Source organism: Procambarus clarkii, chromosome 41 (genome assembly GCF_040958095.1).
Source record: "Procambarus clarkii isolate CNS0578487 chromosome 41, FALCON_Pclarkii_2.0, whole genome shotgun sequence".
Taxonomy (NCBI): domain Eukaryota; kingdom Metazoa; phylum Arthropoda; class Malacostraca; order Decapoda; family Cambaridae; genus Procambarus; species Procambarus clarkii.
In genome coordinates, this window is record NC_091190.1 from 9,679,881 (window position 1) to 9,690,476 (window position 10,596).

The following is a 10,596-nucleotide window of genomic DNA, read 5'->3' on the forward strand; positions in this document are numbered from 1 at the left end:
ACAACACAACAGCAACAACAACAACACAACAGCAACAACAACAACACAACAGCAGCAACAACAACACAACAGCAACAACAACAACACAACAGCAACAACAACACAACAGCAACAACAACAACACAACAGCAACAACAACAACACAACAGCAACAACAACAACAACACAACAGCAACAACAACACAACAGCAACAACAACAACACAACAGCAACAACAACACAACAGCAACAACAACAACACAACAGCAACAACACAACAACACAGCAATAATAACAAAAACAACACAACAACAACACAGCAAGAAAAATATCACAACAATAAGAACAACAACACAACAGCAGCAACAACAACACAACAGCAACAACAACAACACAACAGCAACAACAACAACACAACAGCAACAACAACACAACAGCAACAACAACAACACAACAGCAACAACAACAACACAACAGCAACAACAACAACAACACAACAGCAGCAACAACAACACAACAGCAACAACAACAACAACACAACAGCAACAACAACAACACACACAGCAACAACAACAACACAACAGCAACAAACAACAACAACACAACAGCAACAACAACAACACAACAGCAACAACAACAACACAACAGCAGCAACAACAACACAACAGCAACAACAACAACAACACAACAGCAACAACAACAAACAACAGCAACAACAACACAACAGCAACAACAACAACAACACAACAGCAACAACAACAACACAACAGCAACACAACAACACAACACAAAGCAACAACAACACAACAGCAACAACAACAACACAACAGCAGCAACAACAACACAACAGCAACAACACACAACACAACAGCAACAACAACACAACAGCAACAACAACAACACAACAGCAACAACAACAACACAACAGCAACAACAACAACACAACAGCAACAACACACAGCAACAACAACAACAACACAACAGCAACAACAACAACAACACAACAGCAGCAACAACAACAACACAACAGCAACAACACAACAGCAACAACAACAACACAACAGCAGCAACAAACAACAACACAACAGCAACAACAACACAACAGCAACAACAACAACAACAACAAACAGCAGCAACAACAACAACAGCAACAACAACACAACAGCAACAACAACAACACAACAGCAGCAACAACAACACAACAGCTGCAACAACAACAACACAACAGCAACAACAACACAACAGCTGCAACAACAACACAACACAACAGCAACAACAACACAACAGCAGCAACAACAACACAACAGCTGCAACAACAACAACACAACAGCAACAACAACAACAACACAACAGCAGCAACAACAACACAACAGCAGCAACAACAACACAACAGCAACAACAACAACACAACAGCAACAACAACACAACAGCTGCAACAACACAACAGCAACAACAAAACACAACAGCAGCAACAACACAACAAAACAACAGCAACAACAACAACACAACAGCAGCAACAACAACACAACAGCAACAACAACAACACAACAGCAACAACAACAACCCAACAGCAACAACAACACAACAGCAACGACAACACAACAGCAACAACAACAACACAACAACAGCAACAACAACACAACAGCAACAACAACAAACACAACAGCAACTACAACAACACAACAGCAGCAACAACAACAACACAACAGAACACAACAACAACAAACACAACAGCAACAACAACAACACAACAGCAGCAACAACAACACAACAGCAACAACACAACAACACAACACAACAGCAACAACAACAACACAACAGCAGCAACAACACAACAGCAGCAACAACAAAACACACACAGCAAGAACAACAACACAACAGCAACAACAACACAACAGCAACAACAACAACAACACAACAGCAACAACAACAACACAACAGCAGCAACAACACACAACAGCAGCAACAACAACACAACAGCAAGAACAACAACACAACAGCAACAACAACAACACAACAGCAACAACAACAACACAACAGCAACAACAACACACAACACACAGCACAACAACAACAACAACAGCAACAACAACAACACAGCAGCAGCAACAACAACAACACAACAGCAACAACAACAACACAGCAGCAGCAACAACAACACACAGCAGCAACAACAACACAATACAACAGCAACAACAACACACAACAGCAACAACAACACAGCAGCAACAACAACAACACAGCAGCAACAACAACACACAGCAGCAACAACAACAATACAACAGCAACAACAACAACACAACAAGCAACAACAACACAGCAGCAACAACAACAACACACAGCAGCAGCAACAAACAGCAGCAACAACAACACAGCAGCAACAACAACAACAACACAGCAGCAACAACAACACAACAAGCAGAAACAACAACAACACAGCAGCAACAACAACACAGCAACAACAACAACAACACAGCAGCAACAACACACAGCAACAACAACAACAACACAGCAGCAACAACAACACAGCAGCAGCAGCAACAACACACAGCAACAACAACAACAACACAACAGCAGCAACAACAACACAGCAGCAGCAACAACAACACAGCAACAACAACAACAACACAGCAACAACAACACAGCAGCAGCAGCAACAACACACAGCAACAACAACAACAACACAGCACAACAACACAGCAGCAACAACAACACAGCAACAACAACAACAACACAACAGCAGCAACAACAACACACAGCAACAACAACAACACAACAACACAGCAGCAACACAACAACACAGCAGCAGCACAGCAACAACAAAACACACAGCAGCACACACACAACAACAACAAGCAACAACACAGACAACAACAACAGCAGCAGCAACAACAACAACACATCAACAACAACAACAACACAGCAACAACAACACAGCAGCAGCAGCAACAACAACACAGCAACAACAACAACAACAACACAGCAGCAGCAGCAGCAACAACAAACACAGCAACAACAACAACAACAACACAGCAACAACAACAACACAGCAACAACAACAACACAGCAACAACAACACAGCAGCAGCAGCAACAACAACAACACAGCAACAACAACAACAACACAACAGCAGCAACAACAACACAGCACAGCAGCAACAACACAGCAGCAGCAACAACAACAACACAGCAACAACAACAACAACACAGCAACAACAACACAGCAGCAGCAGCAACAACAACAACACAGCAACAACAACAACACAACAGCAGCAACAACACACAGCAGCAGCAGCAACAACACAGCAGCAGCAGCAAAACAACACAGCAGCAACAACAACACAGCAGCAACAACAACACAGCAACAACAACAACAACACAGCAACAACAACAACAACACAACAGCAGCAACAACAACACAGCAGCAGCAGCAACAACACAGCAGCAGCAGCAACAACAACACAGCAGCAACAACAACAACACAGCAACAACAACACAGCAACAACAACACAACAACAACAAAACAACAACACAGCAGCAGCAGCAACAACAACACAGCAACAACAACAACAACAACACAGCAGCAGCAACAACAACACAGCAACAACAACAACAACACAGCAGCAGCAACAACAACACAGCAGCAGCAGCAACAACAACAACACAGCAGCAACAACAACACAGCAGCAGCAGCAACAACACAGCAACAACAACACAGCAGCAGCAGCAACAACAACACAACACAGCAGCAACAACAACACAGCAGCAGCAGCAACAACAACACAACACAGCAGCAACAACAACACAGCAGCAGCAGCAACAACAACAAACCACAGCATCAACAACACAGCAGCAACAACAACAACAACAACAACAATATAGCAAAAACAACTGAAAATCCACAACAACAGCAACACAGCTTTGGGGCGCCGGTGGCTGTGTGGATAGCACGTTGGATACGTGATCCTGTGGCCCGGGTTCGATTTCCGGCGCCGGCCAGAAACGCTGGCAGAGTTTCTTTCACCCTAATGCTCCTGTTACCTAGCAGTAAATAGGTACCTGGGAGTTAGTCAGCTGTCACGGGCTGCTTCCTTTGTGTGTGTGTGTGTGTGTGTGTGTGTGTGTGTGTGTGTGTGTGTGTGTGTGTGTGTGTGTGTGTGTGTGTGTGTGTGTGTGTGTGTGTGTGTGTGTGTACTCACCTAGTTGTACTCACCTAGTTGTGTCTGTAGGATCGAGCATTGACTCTTGGATCCCGCCTTTCGAGCATCGGTTGTTTACAGCAATGATCCTGTCCCATTTCCCTATCATACCTGGTTTTAAAATTATGAATAGTATTTGCTTCCACAACCTGTTCCTGAAGTGCATTCCATTTTCCCACTACTCTCACGCTAAAAGAAAACTTCCTACATCTCTGTGACTCATCTGAGTTTCAAGCTTCCATTCATGTCCCCTCGTTCTGTTACTATTCCGTGTGAACATTTCGTCTATGTCCACTCTGTCAATCCCTCTGAGTATTTTATATGTTCCTATCATGTCCCCCCTCTCCCTTCTTCTTTCTAGTGTCGTAAGGCACAGTTCCCTCAGGCGCTCCTCATACCCCATCCCTCGTAGCTCTGGGACGAGTCTCGTTGCAAACCTCTGAACCTTTTCCAGTTTCATTATATGCTTCTTCAGATGGGGACTCCATGATGAGGTGGCATACTCTAAGACTGGCCTCACGTAGGCAGTGTAAAGCGCCCTAAATGCCTCCTTACTTAGGTTTCTGAATGATGTTCTAACTTTTGCCAGTGTAGAGTACGCTGCTGTTGTTATCCTATTTATATGTGCCTCAGGAGATAGATTAGGTGTTACGTCCACCCCAGGTCTCTTTCGCGCGTCGTCACAGGTAGGCTGTTCCCCTTCATTGTGTACTGTCCCTTTGGTCTCCTATCTTCTAGTCCCATTTCCATAACTTTACATTTGCTCGTGTTGAATTCCAGTAGCCATTTCTCTGACCATTTCTGCAACCTGTTCAGGTCCTCTTGGAGGATCCTGCAATCCTCATCTGTCACAACTCTTCTCATCAACTTTGCGTCATCCGCAAACATCGAATGTAGGACTCTACGCCTGTAAACATGTCGTTAACATATACAAGAAATAGAATTAGTCCCAGCACCGATCCTTGTGGTACTCCACTTGTTACTGTTCGCCAGTTCGACTTCTCGCCCCTTACCGTAACTCTTTGGCTCCTTCCTGTTAGGTAGTTCCTTATCCATGCTAGGACCTTTCCCCCCACCCCCGCCTGCCTTTCGAGCTTGAACAGCAGTCTCATGTGCGGTACTGTATCAAAGGCTTTTTGGCAGTCCAGAAATATGCAGTCTGCCCAACCATCTCTGTCCTGTCTTATCCTCGTTATTTTATCATAGAATTCCAGAAGGTTTGTTAAGCACGATTTCCCTGTCCAAAACCCATGTTGATGTTTGTTCACAAACCTAATGTTCTCCAGGTGTGCAACCAGTCATAGCCTAATTATTCTTTCCAGTATTTTACAAGGGATGCTTGTCAGTGATACAGGTCTATAGTTAAGTGCCTCCTCCCTATCACCTTTCTTGAAGATCGGTACGACATTTGCCTTCTTCCAGCAACTGGTCAATTCTCCCGTCATAAGTGACTCATTAAAGATCATTGCCAGAGGCACGCTGAGGGCCTGCGCTGCTTCTTTTAGTATCCACGGTGATACTTTGTCTGGTCCAACTGCTTTAGTTGCATCTAGATTTGTCAACTGTTTCATTACCTCCTCTGCTGTCACCTCTATATCTGATAGTCTTTCATCTAGGGTAACCCCTACCAACAATGGGAGCTGCTCAGGCTCGGTAATGAACACTCCATGGAAACTGGCATTCAGTGCCTCGCAGATTTCCTTGTCACTTTCAGTAAATGCCCCCTCTGTCTTCCTTAGTCTTGTCACTTGGTTGTTCACCAACATTTTTCTTCTTATATGACTGTGTAGTAACTTAGGTTGTTTTTTCGCTTTGATTGCAATATCGTTCTCATAGTCCCTTTCCGATGTTCGTCTTATGTTAATGTAATCGTTCCTAGCTCTGTTGTATCTGATCCTGTTGTCCTCTGTCCTTTGTCTTCTGTACTTCCTCCACTCCCGCCTGCTGGCCATTTTTGCTTCCTGACACTGTCCATTAAACCATGGGTTATTATATTCCTTCTTATTTTTCCCTTTACTGTTGGTATAAATCTCTCTTCGGCCTCCTGGCATTTCTGTATGACTAGGTCCATCATGTCTTGGACTGTTTTTCCTCTAATTTCTTCCTCCCACTGCACTTCACCCAGATAGTCCCTTATCCTCTTAAAGTCCCCTTTCCTGTAGTCAACTCTCCTTTCCCAGATCTCTTGTCCCATGGTCATAAGTTTGAATTCCATCATGTAGTCAAAGACTAGGACACAATGGTCACTGGCCCCTAGAGGTATTTCGTGCTCTAAATTCTCGATATCTTCTACGTTCTGGGTGAAAATCAGGTCTAATAGGCTCGGTGCATCTCCTCCTCTTTCCCTTGTGTCTTCCTTTACATGTTGTGTTAGGAAATTCCTGTCTATAATATCTACTAATTATGCTCCCCTTTGCTGTGTGTGTGTGTGTGTGTGTTGTGTGTTGTGTGTGTGTGTGTACTCACCTAGTTGTGCTTGCGGGGGTTGAGCTCTGGCTCTTTGGTCCCGCCTCTCAACCGTCAATCAACATGTGTACAGGTTCCTGAGCCTATTGGGCTCTATCATATCTACACTTGAAACTGTGTATGGAGTCAGCCTCCACCACATCACTTCCTAATGCATTCCATTTGTCAACCACTCTGACACTAAAAAAGTTCTTTCTAATATCTCTGTGGCTCATTTGGGCACTCAGTTTCCACCTGTGTCCCCTAGTGCGTGTGCCCCTTGTGTTAAATAGCCTGTCTTTATCAACCCTGTCGATTCCCTTGAGAATCTTGAATATGGTGATCATGTCCCCCCTAACTCTTCTGTCTTCCAACGAAGTGAGGTTCAATTCCCATAGTCTCTCCTCGTAGTCATACCTCTCAGCTCGGGTACTAGTCTGGTGGCAAACCTTTGAACCTTTTCCAGTTTAGTCTTATGCTTGACTAGATATGGACTCCATGCTGGAGCCACATACTCCAGGATTGGTCTGACATATATGGTATATAATGTTCTGAAAGATTCCTTACACAAGTTTCTAAAGGCCGTTTTTATGTTAGCCAACCTGGCATATGCTGCTGATGTTATCCTCTTGATATGAGCTTTAGGGGACAAGTCTGGCGTGATATCAACCCACAGGTCTTTCTCTCTCTCTGACTTTTGAAGTATTTCATCTCCCAAGTGATACCTTGTATCTGGTCTCCTGCTTCCTACCCCTATCTTCAGTACATTACATTATCTTCGGTTAAACTCTAACATCCATTTGTTCGACCATTCCTGCAGCTTGTCCAGGTCTTCTTGAAGCCTCAAGCTGTCCTCCTCTGTCTTAATCCTTCTCATGTGTGTATGTGTGTGTGTGTGTGTGTGTGTGTGTGTGTGTGTGTGTGTGTGTGTGTGTGTGTGTGTGTGTGTGTGTGTGTGTGTGTGTGTGTGTGTGTGTGTGTGTGTGTGTGTGTGTGTGTGTGTGTGTGTGTGTGTGTGTGTGTGTGTATGTATGTGTGTGTGTGTGTGTGTGTGTGTGCGTGTGTGTGTGTGTATGTGTATGTGTGTGTGTGTACTCACCTAGTTGTACTCACCTAGTTGTGTCTGCAGGATCGAGCATTGACTCTTGGATCCCGCCTTTCGAGCATCGGTTGTTTACAGCAATGACTCCTGTCCCATTTCCCTATCATACCTGGTTTTAAAATTATGAATAGTATTTGCTTCCACAACCTGTTCCTGAAGTGCATTCCATTTTCTCACTACTCTCACGCTAAAAGAAAACTTCCTAACATCTCTGTGACTCATCTGAGTTTCAAGCTTCCATTCATGTCCCCTCGTTCTGTTACTATTCCGTATGAACATTTCGTCTATGTCCACTCTGTCAATCCCTCTGAGTATTTTATACGTTCCTATCATGTTCCCCCTCTCCCTTCTTCTTTCTAGTGTCGTAAGGCACAGTTCCCTCAGGCGCTCCTCATACCCCATCCCTCGTAGCTCTGGGACGAGTCTCGTTGCAAACCTCTGAACCTTTTCCAGTTTCATTATATGCTTCTTCAGATGGGGACTCCATGATGAGGCGGCATACTCTAAGACTGGCCTCACGTAGGCAGTGTAAAGCGTCCTAAATGCCTCCTTACTTAGGTTTCTGAATGATGTTCTAACTTTTGCCAGTGTAGAGTACGCTGCTGTCGTTATCCTATTTATATGTGCCTCAGGAGATAGATTAGGTGTTACGTCCACACCCAGGTCTCTTTCGCGCGTCGTCACAGGTAGGCTGTTCCCCTTCATTGTGTACTGTCCCTTTGGTCTCCTATCTCCTAGTCTCATTTCCATAACTTTACATTTGCTCGTGTTGAATTCCAGTAGCCATTTCTCTAACCATCTCTGCAATCTGTTCAGGTCCTCTTGGAGGATCCTGCAATCCTCATCTGTCACAACTCTTCTCATCAACTTTGCGTCATCCGCCATGTGTGTGTGTGTGTGTGTGTGTGTGTGTGTGTGTGTGTGTGTGTGTGTGTGTGTGTGTGTGTGTGTGTGTGTGTGTGTGTGTGTGTGTGTACTCACCTATTTGTACTCACCTATTTGTGCTTGCGGGGGTTGAGCTTTGGCTCTTTGGTCCCGCCTCTCAACTGTCAATCAACTGGTGTACAGATTCCTGAGCCTACTGGGCTCTATCATATCTACATTTAAAACTGTGTATGGAGTCAGCCTCCACCACATCACTGCCTAATGCATTCCATCCGTTAACTACTCTGACACTGAAAAAGTTCCTTCTAACGTCTCTGTGGCTCATGTGAGTACTCAGTTTCCACCTGTGTCCCCTTGTTCGCGTCCCACCAGTGTTGAATAGTTTATCCTTGTTTACCCGGTCGATTCCTCTGAGGATTTTGTAGGTTGTGATCATGTCTCCCCTTACTCTTCTGTCTTCCAGTGTCGTAAGGTGCATTTCCCGCAGTCTTTCCTCGTAACACATGCCTCTTAGTTCTGGGACTAGTCTAGTGGCATACCTTTGGACTTTTTCCAGCTTCGTCTTGTGCTTGACAAGGTACGGGCTCCATGCTGGGGCCGCATACTCCAGGATTGGTCTTACATATGTGGTGTACAAGATTCTGAATGATTCCTTACACAGGTTCCTGAACGCTGTTCTGATGTTAGCCAGCCTCGCATATGCCGCAGACGTTATTCTTTTTATGTGGGCTTCAGGAGACAGGTTTGGTGTGATATCAACTCCTAGATCTTTCTCTCTGTTCGTTTCATTAAGTACTTCATCTCCTATTCTGTATCCTGTGTTTGGCCTCCTATTTCCACCACCTAGTTTCATTACTTTGCATTTACTCGGGTTGAACTTCAACAGCCATTTGTTGGACCATTCACTCAGTCTGTCTAGGTCATCTTGTAGCCTCCTACTATCGTCCTCAGTTTCAATCCTCCTCATAATTTTTGCATCATCGGCAAACATTGAGAGAAACGATTCTATACCCTCTGGAAGATCATTTACATATATCATAAACAGTATAGGTCCAAGGACTGACCCCTGCGGTACTCCACTCGTAACGTCTCGCCAATCTGAGACCTCACCCCTCACACTGACTCGTTGTCTCCTGTTACTTAGGTATTCCTGTATCCAACGGAGTACCTTCCCTTTCACTCCAGCCTGCATCTCCAGTTTTTTTCACTAGCCTCTTGTGTGGCACTGTGTCAAAGGCTTTCTGACAATCCAAAAATATGCAGTCTGCCCACCCTTCTCTTTTTTGCCTTATTTTTGTTGCCTGGTCGTAGAATTCAAGTAACCCTGTGAGGCAGGACCTGCCATCCCTGAATCCATGTTGATGCTGTGTTACAAAGTTCTTTCGCTCCAGATGTTCCACTAGCTTTCTTCGCACAATCTTCTCCATCAACTTGCATGGTATGCAGGTTAGGGACACTGGTCTGTAATTCAGTGCCTCCTGTCTATCCCCTTTCTTGTATATCGGGACTACGTTAGCTGCTTTCCAAATTTCTGGCAGTTCCCCTGTTGCCAGTGATTTGTTATACACTATGGAGAGCGGGAGGCACAGTTCTTCTGCTCCTTCCTTTAGTATCCAAGGGGAGATTCCATCTGGACCTATAGCCTTTGTCACGTCCAATTCTAGTAAACACTTCCTTACTTCCCCGCTGGTAATCTCAAACTCTTCCAGTGGTTCCTGGTTAGCTATTCCCTCTCTTATCTCTGGGATTTCTCCTTGCTCCAAGGTGAAGACCTCCTGGAATTTCTTATTCAGTTCCTCACACACTTCCTTGTCGTTTGTAGTGAATCCTTCTGCCCCTAACCTTAATTTCAAAACCTGTTCCTTTACTGTTGTTTTTCTCCTGATGTGGCTATGCAGCAATTTAGGCTGAGTCTTTGCCTTGCTTGCGATGTCATTTTCGTATTGTCTTTCTGCCTCTCTTCTCATCCTAACATATTCATTCCTGG